General features: G+C 48.5%; 1 long non-coding RNA gene across 1 annotated transcript; it reads right to left on the minus strand.

Moving 5' to 3' along the window:
* Positions 1-9,181: 9,181 nt before the first annotated feature.
* On the minus strand, positions 9,182-13,686 carry LOC145338917 (uncharacterized). The gene is made up of 4 exons (XR_013885930.1): positions 13,611-13,686; positions 13,352-13,514; positions 11,128-11,209; positions 9,182-9,266 (listed from the first exon to the last, which is right to left on the minus strand). It is a non-coding gene; the product is annotated as an uncharacterized LOC145338917 (long non-coding RNA).
* Between the last annotated feature and the right edge of the window lie 1,199 nt (positions 13,687-14,885).

A 14,885-nucleotide genomic window follows, 5' to 3' on the forward strand; every position in this document is an offset into this window, starting at 1 on the left:
TCTCCCTGGAGAGATGAAGGTTGAGAGGCGACCTGATAGAAGTTTATAAAATGTTGAGAGGAATAGATAGGGTGGATTCTCAGAGGCTATTTCCCCGGGTTGAAATGGTCGCTACGAGAGGACACAGATTTAAGTTGCGGGGAGGCAAGTACAGAAGTGATGCTAGGGGTAAGTTTTTCACTCAGAGGGTGGTGAGTGAGTGGAATCGGCTGCCGTCAGTGGTGGTGGAGGCGAACTCGCTGGGGTCTTTTAAAAGACTTCTGGATGAGTATATGGGGTTTTATGGGATTGGGGGTTATAGATAGGTCTATAGATTGGTAGGTGTTGATGTGATCGGCGCAACTCGTGGGCCGAAGGGCCTGTTTGTGCTGTAGTGTTCTATGTTCTATGTTACAGTTTGCAGAGGGACATAGATAAGCTGCAGAGCTGGGCCGAGAGGTGGCAGATGGAGTTTAATGCGGTAAAGTGTGAGGTGATTCACTTTGGTAAGAGTAACAGGAGTACAGAATATAGGGCTAATGGAAGGACTCTTGGTAGTGTCGACGAGCAGAGAGATCTCGGGGTACATGTGCATAGCTCCCTGAAAGTTGGCACCCAGGTTGATAAGGTTGTTAAGAAGGCGTACGGTGTGTTAGCTTTTATTGGTAGAGGGATTGAATTTCGGAGCCATGAGGTCATGTTACAACTGTACAAAACTCTGGTGCGGTCGCACTTGGAGTATTGCGTACAGTTCTGGTCGCCGCATTATAAGAAGGATGTGGAGGCATTGGAAAGGGTGCAGAGGAGGTTTACCAGGATGTTGCCTGGTATGGTGGGAAGGTCTTATGAGGAAAGGCTGAGGGTCTTGAGGTTATTTTCATTGGAGAGAAGAAGGTTACGAGGTGACCTGATTGAGGCAGACAAGATGATTAGAGGATTAGATAGGGTGGATAGTGAGAGCCTTTTTCCTCAGATGGTGATGGCTAACATGAGGGGACATAACTTTAAATTAAGGGGTGGTAATTATAGGACGGATGTCAGAGGTATGTTCTTTACTCAGAGGGTAGTAAGGGCGTGGAATGCCCTGCCTGCAGCAGTTGTGGACTCGCCAACTTTAAGGGCATTGAAATGGTCAGTGGATAGGCATATGGATAACATTGGAATAGTTTAGGTTAGAGGGACATTAGATTTGTTCCACTGGTCGGCGCAACATTGAGGGCCGAAGGGCCTGTGCTGCGCTGTAATGTTCTGTGTTCTGTCAAATCCACAACATTTACATGACACTGCCAGATCAGTACGCACTGCGTAAGATCAGAACCAGTTTAACTTCCTGACACCAATCACAAGATGACATCTTGTTTATTTTTCTTCAGATTATTTATACACCACATACAATAATAAATCAAATCACTTCTACTCACACATTGCTGGCATTCTTACAATGGTGAACAGTTGTTGTTTGCAGTAACTTTATTGAAATATTAATGTAAACCTACTTGTGACAATTATAAATAAATTTAAACTATGTATCTATGAACGCGATGCTTTGTTTGTTTCATGCACAAGAAACAATACTTTTCAGTGAATAATACACAAGATAATAATAAATCAGATCACTTCATATCTCAGAGTGCTGTTATTCTTGAAGTTGTTAACAGGATAAGTGAGTGAATCCCCAGTCAGTCAGGAATATTTGTGTCCTGAGGGATGGGCCACTCTCATTCCCTAAATAACTGGATAATCTGCAGCAAGGGATGACTGACAGAATCCACATCATTTATATCAAATTCCCAGATTGGTGCTGTTTCACAGAGTGAGATCAGAACCCGATTTACTTTCGATACCAATCACAAGATTACATCTCAGTTTATTTTCCTTCAAATTAATTATTTCCTTGTTCACGAGATCATTTCTTTCTCCTAAATAAGGCAGCACAGTGGGTTACACAGTGCCAGGGACCCGGGTTCGATTCCCGGGGGCATGGTGACACAGTGGGTTAGCACTGCTGTCTCACAGCACCAGGGACCCGGGTTCGATTCCCGGGGGCACGGTGACACAGTGGGTTAGCGCTGCTGTCTCACAGTGCCAGGGACCCGGGTTCGATTCCCGGGGGCACAGTGACACAGTGGGTTAACACTGCTGTCTCACAGCACCAGGGACCCGGGTTCGATTCTCGGGGGGCACAGTGACACAGTGGGTTAGCACTGCTGTCTCACAGCACCAGGGACCCGGGTTCACTTTTGCCCTTGGGTCACTGTCTGTGTGGAGTATGCACCTCCTCCCCATGTTGGGGGATTAACCATACTAAATTGCCCCTTAGTGACCAAAGATTTGAAAGTTAGGTAGATTGGCCATGTTAAATTGTCCCTTAGTGTCCCTTATATTTAACATGCATGTGTGTCTGCATGTGTTTGTGTGTCTGAGGGTGTGAGTGCCTGTGTGTTTGTGTGTCTGGCATGTACGTTTGTGTGTCTGTGTGTGTGTGTCTGTGTGTGTGTGTCTGTGCGTGTGTGTCTGTGTGTGTGTGTGCGTGTGTCTGTGTGTATTGTTTGTGTGTGTGTTTGTGTGTGTGTGTGTTTGTGTGTCTGTGTGCGTTTGTGTATGTGAGTTTGTGTGTGTGTGTTTGTGTGTCTGAGTGTGTGTTTGGGTGTGTGTGTGTGTTTGTGTGTCTGTGTGCGGGTGTGTGTGTGTGTGTGTTTGTGTGTCTGTGTGTTTGTGTGTGTGTGTTTGTGTGTATGTTTGTGTGTGTGTGTTTGTGTGTCTGAGTGTGTGATTGGGTGTCTGTGTCTGTGTGTTTGGGTGTCTGTGTTTGTGTGTTTGTGTGTCTGAATGTGTGTTTGGGTGTCTGTGTGCATGTGTCTGTGTGTCTGTGTGCGTGTGTCTGTGTGGCTCTGTACGTGTGTTTGTGTGTCTGTGTGTGTGTGTTTGTGTGTTTCGGTGTTGGGCCATAACTGAATTAAGTTTGGGGATGTTATATAGTTGAGTTAGAGACTGGAATGTGTTGAAACATTTTAAATCTGATGTCTAGTAAATATCCTATCTGTAAATAAGAAATGTGTAGACATTTGCATTCGGAGATAAGCGAGGATTTGGACAGTTAGCTGCTAAATTTCTAATGGGGTTAGAAGGTAAATCAGCCTCGTGTCATCAGGGTTACTTTATATTTTGTTCATTGAGGTTTAACTCAATGTTCCAAATCCCAAAGTGTCCACGTAATGAGGAGGATCTGAACTCAGTAAATGGGCCTGCTCCTGGTCAGAACACAAAGAAAATGAGTTGTGATGTGTGGGTCAGGTTTCCCATTCAGATTTGGCAAACACGGCATTTACCATCTGCCAGACCATAACAGCCAGGTGACTGATCCACGCGCTAACGTAACAGGGAAAGATGTGATAAATACCCAGTCTTTCTCTGCCTGTCTCTCTGCTTCATCAAAGAGCTTTTGTCTGGGATGTTTTCCTGACCTAATTATTATTATTTAGACCAGGAAATGATATGCTTTTACCAGAAGCAGAGTAGGGTGTGAGTGGGAGAGTGCCTTTTAAAGACTAGTTGACACAGAGGTCCCTGTCCTGACTGATAGAGGCACAGCTTTAATTGAGGGATCTATTACCGAGGTTTAACCCTGAATCATCCTGTGCCCGGCCCCAAGGACAGGAAATGTCCCAACAGACAGACACCCAGTTACTGATCAGCCAGACTGCTTCCTTCCAACCCAATCACCCCAAATTTAATCAGGATGCACAAACAAACGTAATCAACTCAGCCACCCTCTGGGGAAGGAATCAGACCAATGGCCCTCCATCGGCATCACAAAGAACTCATCACTAATTCATAACCAGCGCATACAATCGTGACAGTGCAGAAAGAGGCCATTCAGCCCATCAAAACCCCACCCAGTCTCCAAAAGAATTATCTGACCCACAGCCTCCCCTCCCATCCTATCCCTGTAACCCTCTGTATTTAGCACGGCCAATCCCCCCAGCCTACACATCTTTGGACACTAAGGGACAATTCAGCACAGCCAATCCATCTAATGATTATATTAGTGATTTGGATGAGAATTTAGGAGGCATTGGGCCTGTTTTCAGGTGTAAAAACAGGAGTGAGGCCATTAGTGCGATCCGCGTCTGCTCAGATGGCCACTTTACCAAGACCCAGGAATGGCTGCGATCCAATTCACGCCTGAATCCAGTGTGAGCGGAAACTTGCAGAGACACAGGGAGAAAGTGAGTATATTTAGAATTATATAAATTTCTCTGAGATCCCGTCTCACTCTCTCAGTGTAACAGGTTCGAGGGGCTGAATGGCCTCCTCCTGTTCCTGTGTTGTTTTCGGGATGAATGCAGGAAGGAGATTGTGAGAATGGCAAAATTGTTAGTGTGTTCCCAAAACCTCCACACATCAATTTACCACTGGAATAAGAGAGAGAGGGACACAGAGAGAGAGAGGGACACAGAGAGAGAGGGATACAGAGAGAGAGAGAGGGACACAGAGAGAGAGGGATACAGAGAGAGAGGGACAGAGAGAGAGAGAGAGAGGGACACAGAGAGAGAGAGGGACAGAGAGAGAGAGAGAGGGACACAGAGAGAGAGGGATACAGAGAGAGAGAGAGGGACACAGAGAGAGAGAGGGACACAGAGAGAGGGGGACATAGAGAGAGAGAGGGACACAGAGAGAGAGAGAGAGGGACAGAGAGAGAGAGAGGGGGACACAGAGAGAGAGAGGGACACAGAGAGAGGGGGACACAGAGAGAGAGAGGGACACAGAGAGAGAGAGGGACACAGAGAGAGAGAGGGACAGAGAGAGAGAGAGAGGGACACAGAGAGAGAGGGATACAGAGAGAGAGAGAGGGACACAGAGAGAGAGAGGGACACAGAGAGAGGGGGACATAGAGAGAGAGAGGGACACAGAGAGAGAGAGAGAGGGACAGAGAGAGAGAGAGGGGGACAGAGAGAGAGAGAGGGACACAGAGAGAGAGAGGGACACAGAGAGAGGGGGACACAGAGAGAGAGAGGGACACAGAGAGAGAGGGAGACAGAGAGAGAGGGAGAGAGGCACAGAGAGAGAGAGACAGAGAGAGGGACAGAGAGAGAGAGAGAGAGAGAGACAGAGAGAGAGACACTGAGAGAGACAGAGAGAGAGAGAGAGAGAGAGAGACAGAGAGAGACAGAGAGAGAGAGAGAGACAGAAGTCCTGTTCTGTATGGAGGGACCTCTGAGAGTGTCTGGTCGCCACACTACCAGGAGGATGTGGAGGCTTTGGAGAGGGTACAGGAAAGATTTACCAGGATGTTGCCCTGGTATGGAGGGCATTAGCTATGAGGAGAGGTTGGAGAAACTTAGTTTGTTCTCACTGGAGCGAGAGAGGTGACCTGATAGAAGTTTATGCTCAGAGGCAGAGATAGGATAGAGAGTTGGAGTCTTTTTCCCAGGGTAGAAATATCAGTTACTCGGGGGTGTAGGTTTACAGTAAAAGGGGGAAAGGTTAAAGGGGGTGTGAGAGGGAAGTTTTTACACAGAGGGTGGTGGGTGCCTGGAATGCACGGCCAGGGGAGGGGGTAGAAGCAGATCCAATAGCAACATTTAAGAGGCACCTTAACAGACACATGAACAGGCAGTGAATGGAGAGATACGGACTGCATAGAGGCAGAAGGTCTTTAGTTTAGAAAGTTGTCATGTGTCAGCACAGGCTTGGAGGGGCTGAAGGGCTCTGTTCCTGTGTTGTACTGCTCTTTGTTCTTCAAACAAGGTTCCCTTTCCCATGGATATCTTTCTCAGAAAGAAACCTCACGCTAGGTTAACTCCAACAGGTTTATTTGTTAGCATGAGCTTTCAGAGCGCTGCCCCTTCATCAGGTGAGTGGGATTTCTGTTCACAAACAGGGTATATAAAGACACAAACTCAATTTACAGAATAATGGTTGGAATGTGAGTCTTTACAGGTAATCAAGTCTTAAAGGTACAGACAATGTGAGTGGAGAGAGGGTTAAGCACAGGTTAAAGAGATGTGTATTGTCTCCAGACAGGACAGTTAGTGAGATTTTACAAACCCAGGCAAGTCATGGCGGTTACGGATAGTGTGACATGAACCCAAGATCCCGGTTGAGGCCGTCCTCATATGTGCGGAACTTGGCTATCAGTCTCTGTTCAGCGACTCTGCGCTGTCGTGTGTCATGAAGGCCGCCTTGGAGAATGCTTACCTGAAGATCAGAGGCTGAATGCCCGTGACCGCTGAAGTGTTCGCCAACAGGAAGGGAACAGTCTTGCCTGGTGATTGTCGAGCGATGTTCATTCACCCGTTGTCGTAGTGTCTGCATGGTCTCCCCAGTGTACCATGCTTCGGGACATCCTTTCCTGCAGCGTATCAGGTAGACGACATTGGCCGAGTTGTAAGAGTATTTACCGTGTACCTGGTGGATGGTGTTCTCATGTGAGATGATGGTATCCATGTCGATGATCCGGCATGTCTTGCAGAGGTTGCTGTGGCAGGGTTGTGTGGTATTGTGGTCACTGTTCTCCTGAAGGCTGGGTAGTTTGCTGTGGACTCACACACTCACACACACACACTCACTCACACACACACACTCACTCAAACACACACACTCACTCACACACACACACTCACTCACACACTCACTCAAACACACACACACACTCACTCAAACACACACACTCACTCACACACACACACTCACTCACACACACACACTCACTCAAACACACACACACACTCACTCAAACACACACACTCACTCACACACACACACTCACTCACACACACACACTCACTCACACGCACACACTCACTCACACACACACACTCACTCAAACACACACACTCACTCACACACACACACTCACTCAAACACACACACTCACTCACACACACACACTCACTCACACGCACACACTCACTCACACGCACACACTCACTCACACACACAAACTCACTCACACACACACACTCACTCAAACACACACACTCACTCAAACACACACACTCACTCACACACACACACTCACTCAAACACACACTCACTCACACACACACACTCACTCAAACACACACACTCACTCACACGCACACACTCACTCAAACACACACACTCACTCACACACACACTCACTCACACGCACACACTCACTCACACACACACACTCACTCACACGCACACACTCACTCAAACACACACACTCACTCACACACACACACTCACTCACACGCACACACTCACTCACACACACACACTCACTCACACACACACTCACTCACACGCACACACATACTCACACACACATACTCACGCACCCTTACACACTTATGCACACACACACAATCACATGCACTCTCACACACACTCAGGCACACACACACTCTCTCTCTCTCACACACACACACACATACACACTCACTCACACACAATGACACACATTCACACACACACTCATTCACACACACATACACTCACAAACATTTACACACACTCACAAACACACATGTACACACACAAACACACATACTTACCCATACACTGTCACACACACTCACTCAGTCACACACTCACATACACTCACACACACACACACTCACACACAATCACACACACACACAGACACTCATACACACTCACTCACACACACACACTCACACACAATGACACACACACTCACACAGACACACACTCACACACACATACACACAATCACTCACACACAATCACACACACACTCACAGGTACTCACCCATACTCACTCACACACACACGCACTCAAACACTCACACCCACTCACTCACACACAGGCACACAGACACACTCACACACACATTCACTCTCTCTCTTGCACAGACACACACACACACACTCACACACACAGACACACTCACACATAGACACACACACACACAGACTCACACTCACTTACACACGCTCACATACACTCACACACACAGACACTCACTCACACACTCAGTCACACACACACACACACACTCACTCACACATGCTCACACATGCACTCACACACACACTCACTCACACACTCAAACACTCACTCACCTAAACAGTCACCCACACTTACTCACACAGACACACACAAATGCACAATTGCACACACACACCCACACTCACACATGCACACACACACACAATTACACGCTCACACTCATACATGCTCACACACTCACATACACATTCACACACACTCACACACACATACATCACGCACTCAGACACAGACTCTCACACACTCTCTTACACACACACATACAATCACCCACACACTCATAAACACACACTCTCACACACTCACAGACATGCTCACACTCATGCTCATACACACAGTCCCAAACTCACACACACACACACACACACACACACACACACACACACACACACACACACACACACACTCATACACACACACACACTTACACAAGCGATGTGTTTATAAAGTATCACACTTACACAAGCAATGTGTTTATAAAGTATCACACTTACACAAGCGATGTGTTTATAAAGTATCACACTTACACAAGCGATGTGTTTATAAAGTATCACACTTACACAAGCGATGTGATTTATAAAGTATCACACTTACACAAGCGATGTGTTTATAAAGTATCACACTTACACAAGCGATGTGTTTATAAAGTATCACACTTACACAAGCGATGTGTTTATAAAGTATCACACTTACACAAGCGATGTGTTTATAAAGTATCACACTTACACAAGCGATGTGATTTATAAAGTATCACACTTACACAAGCGATGTGTTTATAAAGTATCACACTTACACAAGCGATGTGTTTATAAAGTATCACACTTACACAAGCGATGTGTTTATAAAGTATCACACTGACACAAGCGATGTGATTTATAAAGAATGAGTGAATGCTGAAATAGTGAGTAGATTAACGTGTTATAACTAGGGCGATGTTTAATATTGGAATTCCGAAGCCTTTTCCCTTCTGCTGGGAGATTGTTAACTCTTGTTGACCTGATTAATCTCCCTCGCTGTGGAAGCTCGATCCCATTGCAGTGAAACCTCCAATAATCAGAGTGAACCACAGCATTACCAGGGCCAGCCAGGGTGATACGTATCCCGAGTTTGCACCGTTTGATTGTCCTGATGGTGAAACAGAATCCAGGGTGAAATCCTTCACATGGACACCACCACAGGCTGACATTTCCATTCAGTCTCATTCCTCAGATCATTCACTGAATCCGTGCTCCATCTCCGTCTCCAGACTCAGGAGAGACAGACTCTCTCCCTCATCCAATTCCTGCACTGCAGAAAAGGCCATTTGGCCCATTGAGTCATCACCGACCCTCCAAAAGAGCTTCTTACCTAACCCCACACTAACCCCCAAACTCTGCACAATGATCATAGCCAATCCACCTAACCTACACACCTTTGGAGTGTGGGAGGAAACTGGAGCTCCCTGCTGGGCAGCCAGCAACGCCCATGTCCCACAAATCAATTAAGAAAAGCAGTAAAAGAGACCCTTCAGCCCATCATGTCTGTGCCAGCCATCAAACCCTATCTATTCTAATCCCATTTTCCAGCACTTGCTCTGTAGCCTGTGAGCTCAGGCTTTTCAAATGCTCATCTAAACACTTGTTAATCGTTGTGAGAGTTCTCCCGCTGACACCACCCTTTCAGGTAGTGAGTTCCACATTCCCACCACCCTCAGTGAAAAGCTTTCTCCTCAAATCCCCTCGAAAACTCCTGCCCCTCCAATCTGGCCCCCCTGGTGACTGACCCCTCTGCTAAGGGGAAGGATGATGGGTTGGTGGGTTTTTCAGGTTGACAGTAACTCCCTGGTTCTTCCAAATCTGTATTCATTCCGGAATTGAATTGGAATGCCAGCAGTTTCCGTGGTGGGAATTGAGCCTGTGGCTCCAGAGATTTAGTCTCTGGATGCAGAGTCTGGTTACAAAGCCAGCCCAGCTCTCTGAAGCAGAGTGAGAATAGAGTCAGATACAGGAGTGATACCTATCTGCTCACTTACCCAGTCCACACTCACTGTCTGGGCCGATACATGGGGTTCGGGCACGGGATTATTTCGGGAATGTGTGGCTGGCTGGTTAGACCCCCGTCCCTAACTACCCCTGAGAAGGTGAGGTACCTTCTTGAACCCAGTGTAGTCCCCGTGTGGTGTAGGTAGTGCAGAGATGAGCAGAAATTTTCTCTCCAAGGGCAGTGATGTGTGGGATTCTTGCCGGCAGTGGGCTGTGGAGTCTGGGTCACTGAGTGTCTTCAATCAGGAAGGAAATGGAGGGTTTGGGAATAAGAGGGGAAAGTGGAGTTGAGGAATATCAAAGAATAGTAGAGCACAGGAGCAGGCCCTTTGGCCGTCCAAACCTCTTCCAATGCCCCACCTAAACTATAAAAACTCTTCTGCCCTTCCTCAGCCCGTACCCCTCTGTTCCCTCCCTATTCACGCACTCATCCAGCTGCCTCTTAATGGTGTTAATGTATCTGCCTCCACCACCACCTCTGGCAGCGCTTTCCAGACACCCACCACTCTCTGTGTGAAAACCCTCCCCTGCACGTCTCCCTTACACTTTCCCCCTCTCACCCTGAACCCCCTCGTAATTGAATGATGGAATAGAATTGATGGGCCGATTGGCCTCCTTCTGTTCCTGTTCCGAACGGTCTGTTGAGATGATTCCCCAGGATTTTGACCCCAGCGACAGTGAAGGAACGGCCGATATATTTCCAAGTCGGGATGGTGAATGACTCGGAGGGGAATGTCCAGGTGGGGGGTGTTCCCAGGTATCTGCTGCCCTTGTCCTTCTAGATGGTAGAGGTGGTGGGTTTGGAAGGTGCTGCCTAAGGAGCCTCGGTGAGTCGCTGCAGTGCATCTTGTAGATGGTACACACGGCTGTCACTGTGTGTTGGGGGTGGAGGGAGGGAGTGTTTGTGGTTAGCGTGTCGATCGAGCGGGGCTGCTTTGTCCTGGATGGTGTCGAGCTTCTCGAGTGTTGTTGGAGCTGCACCCATGAAGTGGATAATCGGATGAGTGGAGAAGGCAGTGGTGAGGGGGTGTGAGGGGGCTGAGGGAGGTGGGTGGTGAACAGAGAAGGTGGGAAACAGTAAACAGATTTAGATAAACAGTATTTCTTCCCAATCGAGATTACCTTCTGTGTTGCGAAAGGGGCCGACGCTGTGAATGGCAGCACTGGTTTGATTTCCAGCTGCAAACCTTCCTCTGGGGCATTGCTACATTCAGGACAAATTCAATGGAGAAAAGATAAAACAGTTTAGTTTCAGATACATTCACCAAATGGGAAAGAACTTTCTATAACCTCTCTGTAATTGGCTGTTGGGCTGATACAGAATGAGAGCAGGGATTTCGAGAGTGACACTCCCAGGCATTGACATATAATTTCCACCAGAGTTTTGGGCCAGTTTCTGATAACCAAGAATGACCAGAATATATTCATTAACAGCTCAGACTCGCTGAGCCTCTGCCCGTACTCTGAGTGTATTCCTGTTCTCCACACACATCACCCATGTTGATAGTGGGGGGGATTCAGTGATGGTAACCCCCAGGATGTTGATAGTGGGGGGATTCAGTGATGGTAACCCCCAGGATGTTGATAGTGGGGGGGATTCAGTGATGGTAACCCCCAGGATGTTGATAGTGGGGGGGATTCAGTGACGGTAACCCCCAGGATGTTGATAGTGGGGGGGATTCAGTGATGGTAACCCCCAGGATGTTGATAGTGGGGGGGATTCAGTGACGGTAACCCCCAGGATGTTGATAGTGGGGGGGATTCAGTGACGGTAACCCCCAGGATGTTGATAGTGGGGGGGATTCAGTGACGGTAACCCCCAGGATGTTGATAGTGGGGGGGATTCAGTGACGGTAACCCCCAGGATGTTGATAGTGGGGGGGATTCAGTGACGGTAACCCCCAGGATGTTGATAGTGGGGGGATTCAGTGACGGTAACCCCCAGGATGTTGATAGTGGGGGGGATTCAGTGACGGTAACCCCCAGGATGTTGATAGTGGGGGGATTCAGTGACGGTAACCCCCAGGATGTTGACAGTGGGGGGGATTCAGTGACGGTAACCCCCAGGATGTTGACAGTGGGGGGGATTCAGTGACGGTAACCCCCAGGATGTTGACAGTGGGGGGGATTCAGTGACGGTAACCCCCAGGATGTTGATAGTGGGGAGGATTCAGTGACGGTAACCCCCAGGATGTTGATAGTGGGGGGATTCAGTGATGGTAACCCCCAGGATGTTGATAGTGGGGGGGATTCAGTGATGAAAATGCCATTGGATGTCGAGGCTAGTAATTATATTCTAGTAAACTGTATCTTTTCCACTCAGAGTCTCTGGATGAGATGGGGCTCAATGTTGTCTCACAGCGCCAGGGACCCGGGTTTGATTCCCAGGGGCAAGGTGACACAGTGGGTTAGCACTGCTGTCTCACAGTGCCAGGGACCCGGGTTCGATTCCCGGGGACACGGTGACACAGTGGGTTAGCACTGCTGCCTCACAGCGCCAGGGACCCGGGTTCGATTCCCGGGGGGCACGGTGACACAGTGGGTTAACACTGCTGCCTCACAGCGCCAGGGACCCGGGTTCGATTCCCGGGGGCAAGGTGACACAGTGGGTTAGCACTGCTGTCTCACAGCACCAGGGACCCGGGTTCGATTCCCGGGGGCACGGTGACACAGTGGGTTAGCACTGCTGTCTCACAGTGCCAGGGACCCGGGTTCGATTCCCGGGGGCACGGTGACACAGTGGGTTAGCACTGCTGTCTCACAGCGCCAGGGACCCGGGTTCGATTCCCGGGGGCACGGTGACACAGTGGGTTAGCACTGCTGTCTCACAGCACCAGGGACCCGGGTTCGATTCCCGGGGGCACGGTGACACAGTAGGTTAACACTGCTGCCTCACAGTACCAGGGACCCGGGTTCGATTCCCGGGGGCACGGTGACACAGTAGGTTCGCACTGCTGCCTCACAGCACCAGGGACCCGGGTTCGATTCCTGGCTTGGGTCACTGTCTGTGAAGAGTTTGCACATTTGCCCCATGTCTGCATGGGTTTCCTCCGGGTGCTCCGGTTTCCCTCCACAACACAAAAGATGTATAGGTTAGGTGGATTGGCAGTGCTGAATTGCCCCTTAATGGCAGGGGGATTAGTAGGGTAAATATGCGGGGTCACAGGGATAGAGCCTGGGTGGGGTCATTATCTGTGCAGGCTCGATGGGCCGAATGGCCTCCTTCTGCACTGTCATTGATTACAAGTTGTCTGGATTCTCACAGTCTCAAACTGACTGATGTGTCTGACACTCAGGTTTAAATCCTCAGTTCGATATGTGATGTGTGAATGTGACAGGTACTTACTGTGATACAACTGGAGGTTTGCACATTGCACAGGTGTATCTGGCAGTGAATATAAACCTCACTCGAATCTCCGACAAAGCGGAAGACGGCCAATGAGAATCGGGCTACGGTGGAAAGTCCATTTTCCTCAATGGTGACTGAACCATCTGGGACACTGGGGCACCTGTTTTATTCAGAACGGACAGAATCAGCTCAGATTGGACATCTGTTTGAGAGGAAAGTGTGTGGGAGACACTCGGTCTGTTTGTAAGATACTCACTGGTCTGTTATGAAGAACCATTGCGTGGTGGAGTTTGGTTCTCTGGAAGGGGTCGCCCAGCAGTTGCTCAGGGTCAGCACAAACTGATTGGTGTCGACACCAGAAATGATCATTCCAATATAAATCTTATCGTTAACTCCAAGTGGGACTGGGGTTTGAGTGAAGGGCTGGCTGTAATCGGGATCACGATACACAAGCATCCTGCTTTCAAACAGCCCCTTACCCGATGGTAAAGTTATATTCAGCACACTGAGGGAGGAGAGTGTGTAGAAATGTCAGAACTTTGGAAACAAGAGTGCAACAATTCCAAAACCTCCACCTTCTCTCAGACACATCAGTCTCTGAAGCTTTGCTCCTCACCCTCATTCCAAATTAAACAATCCCTTCATCCTCCTTTGCTTTTAAGACTGAGGCGAAATCATAGAAACCCGACAGTGCAGAAAGAGGCCATTCAGCCCATTGAGTCTGCACCAACCACAATCCCATCCAGGCCCTACCCCCATATCCCTACATATTTACTGGCTAATCCGTGCATCTCAGGACACTAAGGGGCAATTTTAGCATGGCCAATCCACCTAACCCACACATCTTTGGACTGTGGGAGGAAACCGGAGGAAACCCACACAGACACAAGGAGAATGTGCAAACTCCACACAGACAGTGACCCGAGCCGGGAATCGAACCCAGGACCCTGGAGCTGTGAAGCAGCAGTGCTAACCCACTGTGCTACTGTGCCGCCCACATGGTGGGGAAAAATTTCTTCACCCAGAGGGTGGGGAATGTGTGGATTCACTCCCACAGAAAGTAGTTGAGGCCAAAACATTGTGTGATTTTAAGAGGGAATTAGATATCACTCTTGGGGCGAAAGAGATCGAGGGATATGGGGGGGGAGGGAGGATCAGGATGTTGAGTTGGATGATCAGCCATGATCAAAATGAATGGCAGAGCAGGCTGGAAGGACTGAGTGGCCTCCTGCTCCTAGTTTCTATGTTTTTATATTTCTTTGCTGAATTTTAAACTGTTCCCAATCCTCTGGTCTGTTGTTTATCTTGGCCAATTTGTCTGCCTTTTCCTTGGATGTAATTCTATCTGTAATTTCCCCAGTGAGCCACGGTTTAACCACTTTTCCTGTTTTACACCAGACAGACTGAACTATTGTTGCAGTTCCCTCATGGGCTGTTTGAATGTTTGCCATTGCCTATCCATCATCATCTCTTTCAGTAACTGTCCCCAGTCTATCAGAGACAATTCACACCTCATATCCTCACAGAATCA

Source organism: Carcharhinus amblyrhynchos, unplaced genomic scaffold (genome assembly GCF_965287045.1).
Source record: "Carcharhinus amblyrhynchos unplaced genomic scaffold, sCarAmb.v2.hapA chromosome_235, whole genome shotgun sequence".
Lineage (NCBI taxonomy): Eukaryota > Metazoa > Chordata > Chondrichthyes > Carcharhiniformes > Carcharhinidae > Carcharhinus > Carcharhinus amblyrhynchos.